Source organism: Piliocolobus tephrosceles, chromosome 8 (assembly GCF_002776525.5).
Source record: "Piliocolobus tephrosceles isolate RC106 chromosome 8, ASM277652v3, whole genome shotgun sequence".
NCBI classification, from domain to species: Eukaryota; Metazoa; Chordata; class Mammalia; order Primates; family Cercopithecidae; genus Piliocolobus; species Piliocolobus tephrosceles.
Genome location: NC_045441.1, coordinates 123,966,195 through 123,986,752, shown reverse-complemented (window position 1 = coordinate 123,986,752; position 20,558 = coordinate 123,966,195). Strand labels below are relative to the sequence as shown.

Here is a 20,558-nt window from a genome sequence, read left to right as displayed (position 1 = left end):
ACAAACCCGGGGACAGTATTTAATTGCCAAGTTTCTTTTTTGCTGCTCACAGTCCCCTCAGTATTTTTATTTTAAAATTTGAGAATGAATAAAGCCAAAGTGAAGGAAGAAAATGTTATAAGTGGAAAACTTTTTGGTCTATAGTGTCTGTTTATGTCCATGAACTATCTTGTTAGTGAGACAAAGACAGAAAGGCTTTCAAGAGAAAACATAAAATGAATGGCAGAATCACTGACAGTAGAGTTTGCTTTCAGATAATCTCTTTCCTTTCTATTTTCAGATTTAGGGTCTAAGGGCCAGAGTTACTAAAGCATCTCACTCCCTGTTTTAAGATCTTTCTCTCCCATCAGTTACCTTGCAACATCAAATAGATGCCCGAGTGAACCATTCCTCACTTGAGCCCTTTAAGCCATAGCTTAAAGCAGTGCTCGACACACAGATGCTGGCTGCCCTGGCTCAGAAGCAGTTGCCAAAGGTCTCTGCAGGGAAAGCTGAGTCTAGACCGGAGGTAGTAAGGAAGGAAAAGGCCCAAGATGAAGGAAGACGGGAAGGGAGCTGGGCCCTGTTAGGCAAATGGGCCTGTCTTCCTCCCCGAGTCCCCATTGCAGCCAGTGGCAAACAGCCAGGGCCTAGTTATTCCTCCTTTGATTTAACCATCTCCTCAGGCATGGGGAGAAATAAGTTTTATATGAAAACATTTACTATGGGAGAACCAAGGTGTAATAAAAAGAAAGAAGTAATTTCTTCCCTCTTGATCAGATTTCTAGTCCTCTAAGTATAGTGATTTTCTTAGAACCCTCAGGAAACCTCTAGCAAAAGTCATTTAGTAGCATGAACAACTGTAACTAGCACCTTTCTAGTTAAACATTTCTAGATAAACATTGCTAGCACATATTTACAGGAGACGGTTAATATCCTAATTTAAAATCTCTATTGCAAGTATTCTCAGAAAGATGGCAGGCTGGGCACGGTGGCTCACGCCTATAATCCCAGCACTTTGGGAGGCTGAGGCGGGTGAATCACAAGGTCAGGAGATTGAGACCATCCTGTGAATGGTGAAACCCCATCTCTACTAAAAATCCAAAAAAGTAGCTGGGCGCGGTGGCGCGTGCCTGTAGTCCCAGCTACTCGGGAGGCTGAGGCAGGATAATGGTGTGAACCCAGGAGGCGGAGCTTGCAGTGAGCTGAGGTTGCGCCATTGCACTCCAGCCTGGGCGACAGAGTGAGACTCCGTCTCAAAAACAAAACAAAACAAAACAAAACAAAAAAACAAAAAACAAACAAACGAACAAAAAAAAGATGGCATTTTCCAAATGGATACTAAGAGGCTGGTAGTGGGGAAAGAGGTGAGGATGTTATGATAACTTATTTCAACAGAGAATCATTGCAAAGGTTAAATTAGGGATCCTTTACAAAAATCAACAATTGTAAATAACTAATAAGAAGACCCAGATTTTCATTAATTTAAAATTTTATCTTACATGGTTGAATTAGGGTCTCTGATTTCAACATTATCATTTTTATAAAACAATTCCTCAGTGACTTTTTCATAACATGATTTGCTTTCATTATGGAAATAATAATAATAACTATTGTTTGTTAAGTATTTTTCAGTGATAGGTCTTGTGCTAAACACATTGCACACATTATTTCATTTGATGACTATAACAACCTTGTAAAATACATATTCTTATCTTAGGATAAGCACTGAGAAGTTCCTTGGCTGAAGTCATTTGCCCAAATTCACCCCATTAGTGGTGAGGCCGCTATCAAAGCCAGGGCCTGACCCACCGTGCTGGGTGTATTTGGCGGATACAGGAGCACATTTGCTTGTTCACTGAGTGAGTCCTCTGCTGCAGGACCCAGCACACAGTGATGTACAAGGGCTCTGCTTCCATGGAGCTTATGTTCTGCTGGAGTTCAGACAACACACATTTCTGATGGTGAGCAAATAAAAAACAGCAGGATGTAAAGAAGTTCACTGAGGGTCCCTGGAGGTTGGTTGGTGAGGGATAGTCTCTCTGAATGGAGACATCTAGACTAAAAACACATTTCTAGGAAGAAGCCCCAATGTAAAGATCTGAGGGAAGCATGTTCCAGGCAGAGCCCTTGAGAAGCCTGGTGTGAGGCTTTTATGAGATGGCTGTGTGCTCTGGGATCATGAAACTCTTCAAAGTTACTTAGTCCATGTGAGATTCAGCCTCATATGTCTGTTCGTAGAGTACACAATGCTGAAAGATGTGCTGGACAGAGGGTCTTACCAAAAAACGATCCCCACTGGGCTGCCCTTGCTGGAAAGCGTGAGGATCTGTCCCTGCCCAGAGATGAAAGTGCCAAAGAAGCACATGGTCACCTTTTTATCCAGTGCCCAGAGGGATGGAGGTTCCCCACTCCCTTTTTTGCTTGATAGACTTCAAGAGAGCTGTGTTCTACAGGCTTGCACAAGCTCCTTTCATACATTACAGGATAAGGCAGATCATTTCTTAATAACAGACAGAAAAATGAAAAGCTACAGGACATAATCCTTAAAATGGGAAAGGAATGGCAAGTAGCTATTTCAATCATAGTTGGCAGGAAGTCACATAATTTGTGGGGATGGAAATTAAAATAAAATATTTAAAAATAGATCAATACGTTTTAGTCAGAATGAGTCAGTAATAATGAAACATTATGAGTTGTCTCTGCTTTGCATTTATACTTAAACATGGGAGCTAGGAGTATGTTAGAAGAAAAGAAATATATGATCTTGGGAATTTGGGTCATTTAAATAAATACTAACAAGTGAATTGCCCTTGAAAATGTCATTTAACCACTCAATTCCTTCACCTGTAACATGAAGCATTTGGGATAGATTTGCAACAGTACTTCAATTCAGCTGATTTATTTCTACCATCCTTTCATGAAAAAAAAAGTATTGGGTATGTGAATGACCTTGATGTCATTTTGAATAAAACAAGTTCAACCAAGTTCCCCCTTTTCAGCATCTAACAGGGTGCTCAGAGAAGAGTATTACTTTTCAAGTCCACCTACCCCTACTCCTTCTCTATTATTTCTAAGAGATGAGTGCATTTTATAATTCTAAGAGAAATGATAATATATCACATAATAATATCTATAATTTATTGAATGCCTACTATTTGCAAGGTACTTGATATCTGTTCTTTCATCTAATCTTCACAAGAAAACTGTGAAACTAGTTGTTTTTTATTATCCCCACTTGGAAGTAAGATTCATTGTCACATAGTTAATAAATGACCAAGTTAGAATTAAAACCCAGGTTCGTTTTATTCCGAAGCTCCTTCCATGACTGGATACATGAAGCAGCCATAGCTGCCAACATTGACATTTTCTTTTACTTTTTTTGAGTTCTATACAACATTTTTCTTTAAATGTTTTGGAGGAGATTGTTGATGAGTTTTTGGAATGCAGCTAGACTGATGTAGGTATCTGCCTAAATGGAATACCTTGTGGCAGTCCAGTGCTTTCATTGAGAACAACTAGAAACTCTGGATAATATTCCACAAAATCAAAATTAACCTGGAGGCATCCCAGAACCGTTGTGGTAACCAGGACTTGAGGGGCCAACATCTTAGAGAGAAGGAAGGCCTGGAAAAGTAATCTCACATTCAGTGATTTACCCCTCAAGGAATTTGGTGTACTGAAGATACAAAGGACAAGAGGATACAAGAGAGAAACTAAGTAGAACATTTCTGAGAAGCAGAGCAGAGTCTTAGCAGTCTTGTGGAGCTGAGTAGAAAACAACTTTAAGTGCAAGAGGGAAGGACCATTCTGGGGTGACAGAGCTGTGCTATATCTTATTCATAGTGATTGTTATTTAACTACATGCACTCGTCAAAACTTGCAGAACTCTACACTGAAAAGAGTAAATTTTACTGTATGCAGATTATACTGTGATAAATGGTCTTCGATACAACCTTAGTTCCCTTGGAGAGTTCAGCCACAGAGAGGGAGCAAACCAGAGGTTGAAGGAGTCATGCAAAATGGAAGAGGAGTTTGTAGGTCAGCTCAGCCCCGTTTCACTGAAGAGAACTTTCCCAACTCTATCGAAACAACCAGAAGGTAAGACAATCCCTATCTGTAGGAAAGTAACATCATCCCACACCTAAATGAATATCTATATGGAAAAAGGAAAATCAAAACTTGACCTCTATTTAGCATCATTCCCGCAAATTCTTTCAGATTGATTGTAGATCTAAATGTGAAAACTTACACATTTGGGCTTTCAGAAAAAAAAAAAAAATCTCCATGATTTTGGGATAGGCAAAGATTTTGTAAACAGGACATAAAAATAAAAAACTTGTGTTGTATTAAAACTAAAAACCATAAAAAGAGTGACGATGCAAGCCATAGATTAAGAAAATAATATTAGCAATATGGATGACAAAGAACTTGTATCCGGAATATATAAACAATTTCCACACATCAAAAAGAAAAAGATGGATGATCTAATAGAGAAATAAGTAACGATTTCAACAGGCATTTCACAAAAGGAGATATTTAAAATTGTCAGCAACTAAAAAATAAATTAGCCAGGTGTGGTGGTGCATGCCTATAGTCTCAGCTACCTGGGAGGCTGAGGTGGGAGGATCTCTTGAGCCAGGGAGGTCAAGGCCACAGTATGCCATGATCGTGACAGTGCACTCCAGCCTGGGGACAGAGAGAGACCTTGTCTCAAAACAAAAACAAAAACAAAAAGACAAAAAGTCAACAAGCATATGAAAAAGTGCTCAACCTCATTAATCATTAGAAAAATTCAAATTGAAACTTATGATGGACTAAAGCTTCATGCCACTAGAATAGCTAAAATTTAAAAGACATAAATCAAAATGTTAGTGAGCAACTGAAATGCTCATGCACTGCTGTGGGAATATAAATTGGCAAAATCACTTGGGAAAAAGATTTGGCAGCACGTGCTAAAGCTGAATATTTGTATACCCTGTGACCCAGAGATCTTACTCATAGGCGTATATACAACAAAAATCCATGCATATATTCACCAGAAGACATGAACTTGAATGTTCATAGCAGTACTATTAGTAATAGCCAAGAAATGGAAATAACCTCAATGTCTATCAACAGCAAAATGGATAAATCGTGGGAGGTAAATAATGAAACCCTATATAGGAATTAGAATGATCTAAGTGTTGCTCAGGCAATCAATCTCAGAATCATAATGTAAACAACACAACAAAAAATTACTGTATGATTTCATTAATATAAAAACCGAAGCCCAGACAAAATTGATATTTCATGTTAGAAATCAGAATAATGGTTATCATGAGGTAGTGGCTGGGTGGGGGAAGGCATCACTCTGAAGGAACATTTGAGGGGCTTCTGAGTGCAAGTAGTATTCTGTTTTGTGATCTGGATGCTGGCTACTCAGTTGTGTTCATTCTGTGAAAGTCCATCATTCTGTACAATTATAAATTGTGCACTTCTCTATATGTTATACATCATTAACAAGATTATTTTTAGAACATGTGAATAGAAAAAGATGAAGCTTTAGTCTGGAAAGATGACAACTCAAGGGAATTTATGAGCTCAAAATATATAAAATCATGAAGGTTCACTATCTCTGGTCATATATTGTACCAGTAGGAAAATAAAATAGTAAAAAGAAAGACAAACAATGAGAGAAAACAATAAGATAATACAAATCAATGTAGTCTGCAGGGGGAGAATTGTAGTTGGGAAGGCTGGGATCAATTTGGTCAGTTATTTCTAAATTAAAAGTCAACACTGGATTATTTACCAATGACTTAGTGAACTTTCCATATATATTTTTTGGCTTACCATATCTTAGAAGGGAAATATTGAATGTTTTTGCAAGTGGCCCATACCAAGGCAATCCAAATACAGGGACTACTTATCATCTTAAGAATGCCATGAAATTTTACCATCCATCCAACCCCTTGCTTAGTATCCACTGTTTCTGCTCCTCACTTTTAACCACCCACCTTCCCCACATTATTTCTTGTAGCTCTTTTGTACATCAAGCCCTTGAACAATGTTGCCTCTTTATTTCTTAAAATTGTATGTTTCCATTTCAGATTTTGCCTATGTATCTTGAACAAATTCATTTACAATATGCTTGTATTTTAGTGTATAGGTTTATGTCTGTATGAGACTCTCTTGATTTTTATGGGATATGTTTTCTGTGTTATTAAGGAATTATGCATATGGAAATGTATACAGATATTTGTATAAATGAGTAGATAAGAGGGACGAGATGTATTAATATGATAATATGTTAGGAATTTAGCTACCAAACAGGCTAAAGTGGGAAATTAAGGAAATTGTTCTTATAATTAAAGACAAAGTCAATTATTCAGTGAAAGTCAGAATTCTTGTGGCATTCTGTAGCAAACAGATTTATTGGATTGCAGAGAAAGCTTTAAATCATTCAGTTGGATTGAAAATAGATCTTTCCCATTAAAACAGCATGGAATTGTAAGACTGACTATGGGGTCACATAGAACTCTACACTTAATAACCTAAGAGAAACTCTTTAAAAAAGATACCTAACAGGTATCAGCTACTTCAATTTTAAAATGAGGATAATAATAACTACCTTGAAGGATTTTTTCCTTCTTCCATTGTACTTGGTTAATGCCTCTATGGTAGCATTGCATGAGTATGGGCTTCCCAATGGTAAGGGCATCAATCACTCCATACCAAGCATTTAGCACGTTCTCTGGCATATATCATATGCTTCATAAAAGTCTGTTATTGGCTGGGTGCATTGGCTCACACCTATAATCCCAGCACTTTGGGAGGCCAAGGCGAGCAGATCACAGGGTCAGGAGTTTAAGACCAGTCTGGCCAACACAGTGAAACCCTGTATCTACTAAAAGTACAAAAAAAAAAAAAAAAAAATTAGCCGGTGTGGTGGTGTGCTCCTGTAATCCCATCTACTTGGGAGGCTGAGGCAAGAGAATCGTGTGAACCCAGGAGACAGAGGTTGCAGTGAGCCAAGATCACACCATTGCACTCCAGCTTGGGAGACAGAGCAAGACTCAGTCTCAGAAAAAAGAAAAGAATGAAAGAAAAAAGTCTGTTGTTGAGTGATGATTGAGATAACACATAAAGTGCCTAGTATTGAACCTAGCGTGCTGTTGAGCCTTCATGAATATTATCAGCTCCTTTCTCTGCCTTCTTCTTTGTTATTCTGCATCTAGAAAGTAGAATGACTCAATTCCTAGCTTATTTCTATACCATCAGGTCCCAAGACTAGGAAGCTACCCAGGGACATTTTGCAGAGTTCTTCTTAAAATTTTATGGAGTGCAAAGGATATAGCTTAGATGTATGTTCTCAGAGGAGCCAATTTTGTAATACTATAAAAAAAAAAACCACCAGATCTTATCCTGTTCTATAATAGTACAAAAGATGGGCTTTGATATCTTAAAATGGTGCCTAATCACAGATGCCTTTTCCCCTTTCTCTTGGACAATCATTTAATGAAGAGTAATCTGCGATGCTATTTGCATCATCTGAGATCTTTCAATTATTAATAGAAGAATGAGGGTGGATTTTTACAGGCAAGATGATTTCTGATTGGAGAAGCATTGAGAATGTATCCATGAAGGTCAAATGTTTATTTTTAAGCTTCATGAAGAGTTCTGTACTTGTCTGAAGCAAATTGGAAAGAGAAAGTCATTTGTGGTCTTATGAAATTTCTGAACTTCTCATGGGAAAGTAGCTGACGTCAGTGTTTGATAAGTTTCCCGTGGCTACAGGCATAAGAGACACTGAGAAAAATGTATCTTTCTCTTCAGAGTCATGGTGTACCTGGAGTTTAAACTGGGTTTCACTACCACTCATCATGAAAGACCTAGTGTAGATAATAAAAAGTTCAAAGTTTGTGGAAAGGCAGTGGCAGTTGTTTCTCTTGTCTTAATCATCGTAATCATCACCACTGCCACTAGCACTGTCATCATTATCAACAAGCACTGATTGTTGTTTGTGAGGCGTGATGTTAAGTCACCTAGGTTTCAGCAAGTGGTAAGAAATGGTGCACTAAATTTTTATGTATATTAAATTTTCCAATGGATACAGTCTTCCGGTTCTCTTCTTCTGCCTATGTGCCTGTGTGTGGCTTCCTAAATAAATAGAGCTTGTCGAAGAGAAGCAACTATGAAGATTAGAACCCTCATGGTTCAGGAGGCAAAGCTGAGGAAACAGTATGGACATCTGTGCAAAGGTAAGAGTCATATCATTTATCTTCTCTTTTTTTTTTTTTTTGAGATGAAGTCTCACTCTATCACCAGACCAGAGTACAGTGGCATGATCTCAGCTCAGCGATTCAACCTCTGCCTCCCGGGTTCAAGTGATTCTCCTGCTTCAACTTCCTGAGTAGCTGGGATTACAGGCGCCCACCACCACACCTAGCTAATTTTTGTATTTTTAGTAGAGACGGGGTTTCACCATGTTGGCCAGGCTAGTCTCGAACTCCTAACTCAGGTGATCCGCCCGACTCGGACTCCCAAATTTCTGGGATTACAGGTGTGAGCCACCTTGCCCAGCCTCATTTATCTGTTATCTGTAGAATTTAGCACAGCCTCCAGCATATAGGATAAATTTAATAATTTCCAGTTTGACAAAATTGAACCTCTTTAATTCTATTATACTCAATTTTTGACAGTCTTATCAATAAAGGTTATACTTAGAAATTTTTGATATTCACAAAAAAGTAGTGTCTCAAGTCAATACCTTCTAGTTCAGGCTACATGTCATCAAAGCGATCGGATTATCTATTATGCAGTTAAGTCAACTCTGAAAAATTTAGGCACACTTTATTGATGTAATAAATACATTTCATGTTCCTGTTTCTAATATGTTCTTGTTTGTTTAAAGTATGCTTAAAACTTTTTCTAATGTTAAACTACTGATTGAAATTTAACTCCCTAAGGACAGGGTCATATATTTCCTTTATGGCCAGTTGCTTAAGGTAAGCAAAAAACAAAGCAAAATAACACCCTAAGTGGAATTATCCTGTTCCTCTTTCCCACGTTCTAATCAACTGGCATTGCCCACCTCTCCTCTCTGCCACAGAGCTATGTGTTAAGACCTAATCCAGAGCCTTGAGCTCAGTCAGTGGCAAGCATGAAACGCTGACAGAGAGAATCTGGGCAGCAGCAGGGCACAGGGCTCAGGTCAGGATCTAGAATCACCTTGTCTACCCTTGCAACCAAAAGCAAAACCATCAGTATCTGTAGCCTTGAAAAAATTCACTAGATGTCATTCCTCAGCATTTTAAAGAAAGGCAGGCAGTACTTTATCTCTTTGCACATTCAACTGAAAGAGTAACTAGTGAAGGCTGCAAGCCCATAGATTAGATACAGAGGCCTTTGCACTAGAAAACTGGTAAAATATCACACTCACTCTGTCTGTTCATCATCACCCAGATATCCATCTGCTAATGTCTAGGAAGTTGTGGACATCAGCAAACACAGCAAAATAACAATGCACAGGGGACCATTTTGTGCACAGGGCCCTGGGAAGGGCCAGCGGAATTCCTCTGATCAGTCTCCTTTTGACTTTTTCCCATAGACCTTATTCCTGCACTGAAATGTCTGGAATGTTTGGTAGGGATGAAGTGGGTTGGTCACAGGGCAATTATGCTTCTATCATCAATCAGATCAGCCATTTGTGGGCTGATTTCCAAGTGCCTAGTGACACCACAAATGGGTTAAGAATGCAAATACATAGCACTTCTACAGTAAACAGGGCTTTCATATCCCTATTCTTAAATGATTTTCATAGCAACCCTGGAGGTCAGTAAGACAAGCATTATTGGCAACATTTTATAAATAAGACCTAGAAAGGCCTGGAGAGGTTAAATGGTTTACCCAAGGCTTCTTAGCTAGTTATGGGAGGAGCTGGGTCCCCAGATCTGTTCTTTTTGTAGAACACCATTCTGCCTGTGTTTGATTAGTTAACAACCGAGTTCATTAAGCAGGAGCTGGTTATTTTTTATTTTAGGATAAATCAATCACTACATCTGCTTTTAGACATTGGAAGAATCTACTGCTTGATTTTTTTTTTTTTTTTTTTTGAGACGGAGTCTCGCTCTGTCGCCTAGGCTGGAGTGCAGTGGCGCCATCTCGGCTCACTGCAAGCTCCACCTCCGGGGTTCACACCATTCTCCTGCCTCAGCCTCCTGAGTAGCTGGGACTGCAGGCACCCGCCACCACGCCTGGCTAACTGTTTGTATTTTTAGTAGAGATGGGGTTTCACCGTGTTAGCCAGGATGGTCTCGATCTCCTGACCTCGTGATCTGCCCGTCTCAGCCTCCCAAAGTGCTGGGATTACAGGCGTGAGCCACCGCGCCTGGCCTACTGCTTGATTTCTAACTGCTATCATGTGCTAAACAGTTTTCAAATAATTATCTCAAGAACTGATCCTTTGTAGCCCTTGCAATCTGGCCTGTCTTTGCAGTAATTACACAGCAGAGAAAGTATAACAAGCGATAAATACTTCAAGCAACCGTCCTAATCTCAAAGCATTTGAACATCAAAATAGATCTTCCATCAGGTATGGTGGCCCACCACAGCAGCTTTCTGTGTGGGGTTCTGATCACAGTATTGTTGCTACTCCGATGTGACATCAAAATGTGAGGTTTCATATGATTTACTTTTTAAAATATTAGGAAGGATTCAAAGCTATCCAAATAAACCCATTCAACTGGATTCTAGGCATCTTTCTTCAGTGGAAGAAAAAGGCCTATTTGTCTTCCTCAAAGTGGGTCTTTTCTGTGAATATCATTCCTCATATGGGGGAAAAGTTTGAGATTTTCTCTTCTACTATTCATATCTCATGAGACAAAAAGTTAGGCCCACCTTGGGATTCTATTTCCAGTTATTAAATGGGAGTTGCTAAGGAGACAGCAGAGATGGAGAGAGACAAGATCACTGTCCTCAGAGGGCTAACACTCTAGTGGGCATATAAATATTAAATTACTTATGTCATATTCATTTCTGTATCCCCAGTGTCTAGCATAGCTCTGAGCACATAGCAGTTTCTCAATAAATGTGGGTTAAGTGAATAAATGAGGTCTCCAGAAGCTCAATCTCTTTCACTTCTAAATCTTGATGAAAACATCATTCTCCAGTGCCCTTCTTCCCAGGGCTACACTGAAAACTCATACAAGGTAGACAATGAGAATCTCACTGAAGAATAGTACTGATGTTTTTATTGGTAATACATTAGCTGGTTGATGGTAATGTGGACAGTATCAAACTTCAGTCTTCTATGGCCACAAAATTAAACCCAAGCTGCTATCTTTTTTAAAATGTGGAATTTTAACCAGATGAAGGATGACGTGCAGATACAGATGGGTTAATGAAACCCATTTCCACATTGATGAAATATTTCATATTGAACATCCCATAATGTTTATCTCCAAAGGGTAGTATTTTTAAACATAGCAATGCTTCCATTCATATGCCAAAAAAATCCCCCAAAAACCAGAAGTTTCACTGGGTTCAACATTTATAGCTAAGTGGATTGAATTAAGTGAAAAAGATAATTCAATAAAAATTTTTGGCAGTTGCCACCAGATAACTGTTGGGGAGCTCTCGGTCTCTGTTGAAATGATAATTCTGGCGTTATGCAGACACAATTATAGGCTAAATAGAGCTGATAAGCCTAAGTACAAAACATGTCTTGCAGCTTCATAAGGAAAAGTTCTAAAACATACTGTCCAGAGACAAGACAATAATTCTTATATATCTGGCACATAAAGAGGTGATTGTGACAAATTACTTTTAAAGGGTTAAAAAACAAATAACTGTGAATGACTTAAAATAACTAAGCTTACATACAAACGCCATTCCAGAACCTTGAGCAGAGCTATAACTACATTATGTGGAATACACTAGAAGAGCGAAGGAGGAAACAAAAAAAGGAAAAACCTTAAACTTAGCCAGAATTTAAATGATATTGAGGCTGCACAGATACTTAGGTTGTTTTGCGAGTGTATTTCTCCCGCTGTCTGTCTTTGTTCCTTCATTTCCTGATGTGGCTTAAAAGAAAAACCTCAGAGACGAAAATCAAAACTGCCCTTACTATGTTCTTAGGCTGTTTGAACCCAAACAAGGGAAATCCAGGAGTGTGGGAACTTGATCATAAGATCCATGAATGAGCAATCACATTTTCACACCACTTTATACCCCACAGTTTCTCAGGCAGTACTTCACAATTATTCATTGCTGGTTTTCAGGACTGCTTTTATTTCTATTCCATTCTACTGAAAAAGGTCCCAAATTGTTACATGTAGTCAGTTATGAGCGGGGAGCAAGAGAGGGCTCTCCCACCACCCACTAGAAATGTCAGGTGATGTTTGGCAATTATCCCTTTGCCTATCTAAAAATGATAATTCACAGCAGCCAGAAAGAGACAATCTCCTGATGGTCCATACCTGTTAATATTTAAAGTGTTAACTGAATGCAGACCCCAGAGAGAAACAGCTTCCTGGAAATGCATGTTAGGAGACAAAAATGACGAAGTAAGATCTCCTGGGTACTCTCTACCGGAAGAAGGAAGAAAACCGCAGATGGTCATGTGTCTAACTCCCTAAAATCACTGCATGTGTGCATTTCTCAAGAGTAAGAAGGGCTCTGCGCATGCCCACCCTAAGGAAGATCATGGGGAAAAGGCGAGCTTATAAAAGTCCTAAGATCACGGTTAAACAGGACACTTGACTTCTCTTTTTAACACTCACGTGCCTGCTTGAATCTCTTCCAAGAGCACCTTTCTTTCCTGTTCTAAAGCTTTTTAAAATAAACTTCCACTCTTGCTCTGAAATTTGCCTCTATCTCTTTTTCTGCTTTACATGCCCCTCAGTTGAATTCTTTCTTCTGAGGAGGCAAGGACTGAAGTTGCTGTGGACCCCTATGGATTCGCCGTCGGTAACTCACAGATAACTCAGATCTCTTCCACTAACAAAAATCATCAAATCTGTAGAAGTTATGCCATCTCTGAGTGCTATATAGATATACATTTTATTATAGAAAGTGTGCAAATATGCATTTTATTATAGAAAATACAGAAATTATGCAGAAGCCGGGTGAGGTGACTCATGCCTGTAATCGCAACACTTTGGGAGGCTGAGGCAGGTGAATCACAAGGTCAGGAGTTCAAGACCAGCCTGGCCAAGATGGTGAAACCCCTGTCTCTACTAAAAATACAAAAAAATTAGCCAGGTTTGGTGATGGGCACCTGTAATCCCAGCTACTCAGGAGGCTAAGGCAGAGAATTGCTTGAACCTAGGAGGCGGAGGTTGCAGTGAGCCAAGATCATGCCACTGAACTCCAGCCCGGGCAATAGAGCGAGACTCCGTCTCAAAAAAAAAAAAAAAAAAGAAAGAAAGAAATTATGCAGAAAATAATTATAAAGTCCCTTTTTCATCCTTCCCACCATGAGATTACTTTAAAGTTTCAATATATTTCCTTCCAGTCTTTTTTTCAACAAATATAAGATTTTAAAAACAAATGTGATGTTATGCACTCAATTTTTTCACTTATTGTATTATACATATTTTTTACACAATTTTTAAAATATGATTGATAACTTTACAGTTGTATGTAATCATTCCCTTATCACTGGACATTGAGAGTATTTCAGGTTTGGGCTATGATAAGTAGTGCTGTGATGGACATTCTTGTACATAAATCTTGATCACTAAATATCACTTTGTTTTTGCATTACTAAGTAATGTAGAGCTTAGTACTCTAGCAACGGCTCTCAGGGGAATCAAATTGATCACTCTTTCTGTGAATTCTCTTTGTTTCCACATACACCACTGGAGAAGTTGGAACATTTGTAGTTGATTTCAACATTTCAGTAGCTTTCTCGTGCATCTAGAATACAGTTCCAACTCTTCCCATGGCCTACAATGTCATGTATGATCTAGCCCAGCCTGCCTCTCCAGCTTCCTCTTGTGCCTCTCTCTTGTGATCCAGTCACACAAGCTTGCTTTCAATTTATTGCATGGATCTAGAGCTTACTGGCCACAGAGACCAGAAATGAGTTGAGTTACAGCAAATAACAGGAAGACAAAATGGTAAAGACTTCTATTGTCATTATTCACTGCCAATATTATAGAAGCACCAAAAAAAAAAAAAAAAAAATTGCCTTTAAAGATCTGGTTTGAGATCATATCCTTCGCAGGGACATGGATGGAGTTGGTGGCCATTATCCTTAGCAAAGTAATGCAGGAACAGAAAACTGAAGACTGCTTGTTCTCACTTATAAGTGGGAGCTAAATGATGAGAACACATGGACACATAGAGGGGAACAACACACACTGGGGCCTACTGGAGGGTTGACGATGGGAGGAGAGGAGGGATTAGGAAAAACAACTAATGGGTACTAGGCTTAATACCTGGGTGATGAAATAATCTGTATAACAAACCCGCATGACACATATTTACCTGTGTAACAAACCTGCACATCCTGCACATGTACCCCTGAACTTAAAAAATTAAAGAAATTAAAGATCTAGTTTTTAAGATCGACTGATGCCTTGATAAATGAGATAATCCAAAGGTGTAGCAAATTAAATTATTAAAATCAATTGCGTTATATGTAGACACACACAGAGGAAGGGTGAAGAGAGAATAAATTCTAGGAGTGAGATAACCCACATCATAGTAGAGCCTCTGGTGGTTTGAGAAAGTCTGTTAAGGAAATATCAACAGTGGATTTAATGCTTAGGGTGCAAGCATTCTGAAGACGGGTGTTAAGCTTTATAATTTTGTTTCCTCTCTGTAAATCACAAAAAGTTCCACCACTACTGCCCCCCGTTTTTTTTTGTTTTTGTTTTTCCCTCAGCAAACAGGATAGAACTGAACACAGTCCATGTTTCCCAAGTTTTTCCCATCTTAGCAAATGACACCAATATTTACCTGGTTGCTTAAGCTCTGAACTTGGGAATCATTTCCTACACTTCCTCCTTCCTCATCTACCATTACTCCCTCTACAGTAAATTACTAAATCCAGGTGATTCTCCCTTCAGGATATTTGCCGAAAATGGTCCATTTATCTTCATTATTGTTGCTGTCACTCAAATCCAAGCCACCATCATCTCATCTGGACACTTCCAAGAGCCTCCCAACTAGTCTTTCTGTTCTAATCTTCCAGCCATCTGCAAACAATTACCTTTTTAAAAACATAAATCTAATCATGTTACTGCCCTGCTTAAAACATTTCAGTAGCTTTATAGTGCATCTAGAATACAGATCCAACTCTTCCCATGGCCTACAATGTCATGTATGATCTAGCCCAGCCTGCCTCTCCAGCTTCCTCTTGTGCCTCTCTCTTGTGATCCAGTCACACAAGCTTGCTTTCAATTTCTTGCATGGATCTAGAGCTTACTGGCCACAGAGACCAGAAATGAGTCCCTCACCATTACCTAATGACAAAGGCATACTTCTTACTTAGATAATTCTTAGCCTTTCTTAAACCCACAAAGTAAAAATTGGAATAGTATTAAATAATTGCGACACCCTTAAAACACCAATTTTTGTGTTATAGTACAATTAGATGATAACGTTTTCAAGTATCCTATCCATTTATTGCCAAGGTATTGTAAATTAAAATTTGTTGCATTAGACATATAGATTTTTAAGATTTTACTTCCATGTCATTCCCTGTTATAAGTCTCTGCTCTTTGTCTTCATGCACAATCACAATTTGCAATGATATTTATGTTTGAGTACTTATGTATTTAATATCTGTCTTTTCTACTAGACTGAAATCTCCATGAGGATGTATCTATTGTGTTTACTAATGATTCCTCAGCACTTTGCAGTTGCCTGCCATTTAGTAGTCACTCAATAAATATACATGGAATGAATGAATGGCCAACATGTATCTTGAAATAAAAATATTTCAAAAGAGTAACGATAAGATGGGGGGGAGCTTTATAGATTTATCATCTATTTGCAAAGATGAGAATTAAGAGCTCCTAATTGAGAGCTTGGCACTTGCTAATATTCTGAATAACTCAATATTCTGAATAAAGGAATGGATATATGAATGAATAATTATTAGCTGTCAAAGCAGAATAAGATAAATCTAAATGAAAAGCAGGTAACTGTATCAGAGTTACAGTAATAGCAGAAAAAAAGCTATGATTTCTGCTGCTACTTTTCTCCAAGTGTTGTAGTTTGAAAGACAGAAGGCCCATAATATGCTTTTTTGGTAATAGTTGAATCATGCATTATCTCATTGGATTTTCCTAAGAATCCTATGATATAGGTAGTATATCATCCCCCATTTGACAAACAATGAAATTAAGCCCAGTGTCTAGGATTACTCAGAATGTAGTGAATCCAGAGCTTAAATGCTGGTTTTCTAACCCACGAGATTAAGCAACGAGAACAACATTGGACAATTATGGAACAGATGATGCAATTTTGTTCTGATTTCCTCATATCTGTGTTAAGGTTGGCTGGGCTTTTAAAAATAGATAGAGTCTTTCAATAAGAAGTAAGCAAATATCCAAATCTCTCTAAGTCTTCTAGCTTAAAAATCTGACTTTGGTCTAGCTGCAATTCTGAATTCTTTTTGGATCAGTGAATTTTTATTTTTCTTTCCAGCCATATTTAAAAATATACTCTGAGCCACATTTGTCTCTATTCCTTTTAAACCAGTGAGAAAATGCTCTCAAGAAAACTGCCTCGGTGCAGAAGACCTACTCATACACCAGCCACGACATTGGCTTATTTCCATATAACCTAATATGGTTAAGAAAATGTTTGACTGGAACAGAGTGAGGATTGCCAAACTTAACAACTTTTTAGTAAGAAAAGTGCCATAGAGTCCTCTGTTTAGACATAGTGTGATTTCAGTTCACATGCAGTGCTTACTCGTTCACATCAACGAAACCAAAGTTGTATTTCTATGCAGTAACAAAAACCAAACACCTGCCCCCTTTGCCCAGCCTCAGGCAAGATGAATAAATACAAGCTTCTCAGAAAGGCTTTTGGTGATAGTCTATTAAATATGTTGCCCTTGTTGGGTTATAAAAACTAAGTGACCTGGGGATACGCAATTCAGATTCTGTAGAAGGTCCTCAGAGTTTGTGTTAAATCCGGTAGATTTAAACAGAAGAATGAATGAAAGGAAAGTCATCTCCTCTATCTGAACCTCAGTCCATCATGGACCTTCCATCGCCTTCCCCAAGTAACACCTTTGAGTGACATTTCTATTTATTCTGACTCCCAGCACTCTGATAAATTTGGAATATCATGTGATCTGATATGGTCCTCACTCTTTCCTGTGCCTGGGTCATTGCCATTGTCATCTGGCCAAGTCCTGAAAGGCGTTTAAAGTCAGGCAGATCCGGGTTTGAATTCTGGATTGTGCCACTTTCTTGCTGGATGACTTTGGCAAATTGTTTATTTGCTCCATTGAAAAGTGGAGAATGCCTACCTTGCATGGTTGTTGTGAGAACGAAATGGGGTAATGTGTATGACAGTATAGAACCTGGTATGGAGAAAAAGCTCAGCAAATGGCAAAAAAATGCCCATTTTCTGCTTTTACTCTCTTCCTAATCTCACTACATTCTGGAAAATAGTGCTGGATTCATTTTCCCAACTAAGAATGTAGCAAATGAACACCCATTGACTCCTGCCATTGTCCTGATCCATTGAGATAGGGAGATCTGCCTAAGATTTCAACCTGGGCCAAGTTAAAGAAAAACTAATGTCAAAACTTCTGTTGCTTCTTAGAGTTACTAAAGGCATAAGCCCAGGGTAGATAACTATTATATTTTGTTTACATAAATATCCTGACCTTGCTTTGTGGTTGTAAATGTTGAATGGTCCTGTCCACCCCAAAATCACATGGGAGAGAATTAAGGCAAAGAGCTAAAGAGCTCATTTTTTTTCTCAAATTAAAATATTTAATTTTGAGCTGGGATCCAGTGTGGGCTGCACTTTAATGCCCTTCTATCACCATAAACCATTCATCAAACTCTGTTAAATGCAGCAGCTTTTGGGAATGAAGAAAAAAAGAACTTTTCCATGCTCAGACTTAAGCCGGTAGAGGTTGGACTGAGGCTGTAAATGTGTGACCAGAATTTGGAGCAGGAGGTGACAAAAATATAAGGCACCCCACCACCTTATCTCTTTCTTGGGGAGTCTCTGAAATATTGAGATGAAGGCCCCAATTATTTTATTTGGATCTGAAATGAAAGAATAATCCAGGAACAATTTGGGCATATCCAGGTTTCATACTTAGGAACAATGAACCAACAATACAAAACCAATATTATCAGTAAAATGCCTGTTATCCTGATTAGTTTAGGGAATCCAGGCAACAGTATTGGTGGTAAAAGACCTCAATTTTAAGTCATGGTGACACTACTAACTTCCTTTGTGACCTCAGGCAAGTCACAAACTCTGCAGGTTGGATCTTCTAAACTGTAAAAATTTGAAGAATAGACTAGAAAAGCTCTGGTGTGTGTTGATTAGGTGGGTTGGAGTACTTAGGAGATGCTTCAGAAAGATGATTGGCACTTAAAGAGTTAAGATTTGGATAACTAGAAAGGAGGTGTGAGAATATTTCAAACATGAGGAAGGAGCAACGTCAGCAGAACAGCAATACATCAGTTGTGGTCATGGGCAGCTGTGGTCGTGGGAGAGTACATTCAAAAGCCTGCCTAGGAGGGTGGGAGAAAGCAGGAATATTGACCAGGTCCTTGGATATCAGTTTTATACTTTATTCTTTGGAGCAGACAATAGAGTAATAAAATTATCCTTATACAGAGAATTTTAAAATGCTAGTTTTGTTCACCTCTCTTTAATTTAAAATTTTTAAAGTAAATAGTACTTTGGGAAGATTTTTGGCACTAAGATTTTTTTTATATAAACAGTAGTTTGGGAAGATTTAAAATCAGTTTATAGGATGGAATGATACTTGAAAGGGCTAAACTAGAGTGTGTAGGTAAGTTTGGAGATTCTTGAAACCTGAATTAAGATGGTGTTTATGAAACTGAAGGAAAAGATAGCCTGAGACATTGAGAAACGTGCATGTATTTCTCCCCGGCATACCCGAGGCGCCTCTGGTCAGTCTGTACAGGGATCTGTTCTCAGTTGCCATGCCCTGAACTCTGACCCCTGGGTCTAAAAATTGAGCTATTAATGACCAATAAATCATTTGGAAGGTTAATCTACAGGAAGGGTCAAAACAATTTTTTATTGTAAATATATAAAATGACCTTGGGTTATTATGTGATGCAATATTTTAAATTAATTGCATAATTGAATATAATTTTGTAGATTATACCAACCAACAATGAACTCTAAATGACTTCACCAAAAGGAAAATCTTCACATTTTTTCTGGGAGAATATACATAAGATATCTATAAATCCAAAAGTTAGATTATAAAATTATCCTTATATAGAGAATTTTAAAATGCTAATTTTTCTCACCCCCCTTTAATGCTCAGATATTTTATAGCAATTTAAAGACCTTAAATTACCCTAATCACTTTTAAAAATAAATGCTTGGAAAGAGGAAATCCAAACTTAAATTTATAGTTAACAAAGCAAATTTATTTTAATGCGGGTGCATTACATTCTCTTAACAACTCTATGCCCTAGAATGAGACAGAGCTGGAAATGAAGTTCAGGTCTACTGAAATGTATGACCCCATCTATTTTCTAATAAACTTGGCCATCATCTTATAAATGTTAATTACTTTACCCCTTTTCTCATGCTCCTTTTTCTATCCCCCTTTCTCCCCACTTTATCTAAATCTTAAAGCTTTGAAGTGATCATTTTAGGTCGAATAACAGAAAAACCTTTTTGCATTATAAGTATTAAACACTTGGAATATATTACTTTCAATACCGGTACCTAAAAATGTGCTAGGCTAAAAATGTGCATAGGTTCAAGAGTAGTTTAGAGATGTTACTGCATAATAGATATTTAAAAGGCTCTGAAGGAAAGGTAGTATTTTTAAAGCCTCAGAGAATAACACAAATTCCAACAACAGTCTCTTCTTGCCATCGTCGCAGACATCAGGCCCTGGAGCTCAGATCTGACCAAGTGAGGCATATCTCTAGTTCTAATATTTTTTAACAGTGTAATATAATGAGTGTCAAATATTCTTTTAACCCTCTGTTGAGAAGTTATCATCACAATGGAAAATGAAAAAAGGCAGAAAACTCCATATGTACAATTGAGGGGAAATTGGGAAAAAATTACATTTATTGTAGGCCAATTGTGTATCAAATGCCACAACATCTATTTAACATCCCAAACATAGCACAAGGTGAGCGTTTGTTCTCTCCATTTATAGATAAGAAAAATGAGGCTTGAAAGGTTAAGAGAAACTTTTCAAGCATCAGATAGACGTGGAAGAGTTGAAGCTAGAATGCAGATCTTAACCAATCCTTCCACCACTCCAAAGAGAAACAGAAGAGGAAGAGGAAGAGGAAGGAGAAGGAGAAGGAGAAGGAGAAGGAGAAGAAGAAGAAGAAGAAGAAGAAGAAGAAGAAGAAGAAGAAGAAGAAGAAGAAGAA

The 20,558-nt window shown here is 38.1% G+C and overlaps 1 protein-coding gene across 1 annotated transcript in view; it reads right to left on the bottom strand.

Moving 5' to 3' along the window:
* Positions 1-20,558, bottom strand: part of CALD1 (caldesmon 1) — a 192,778-nt gene that overhangs the window by 127,161 nt on the left and 45,059 nt on the right.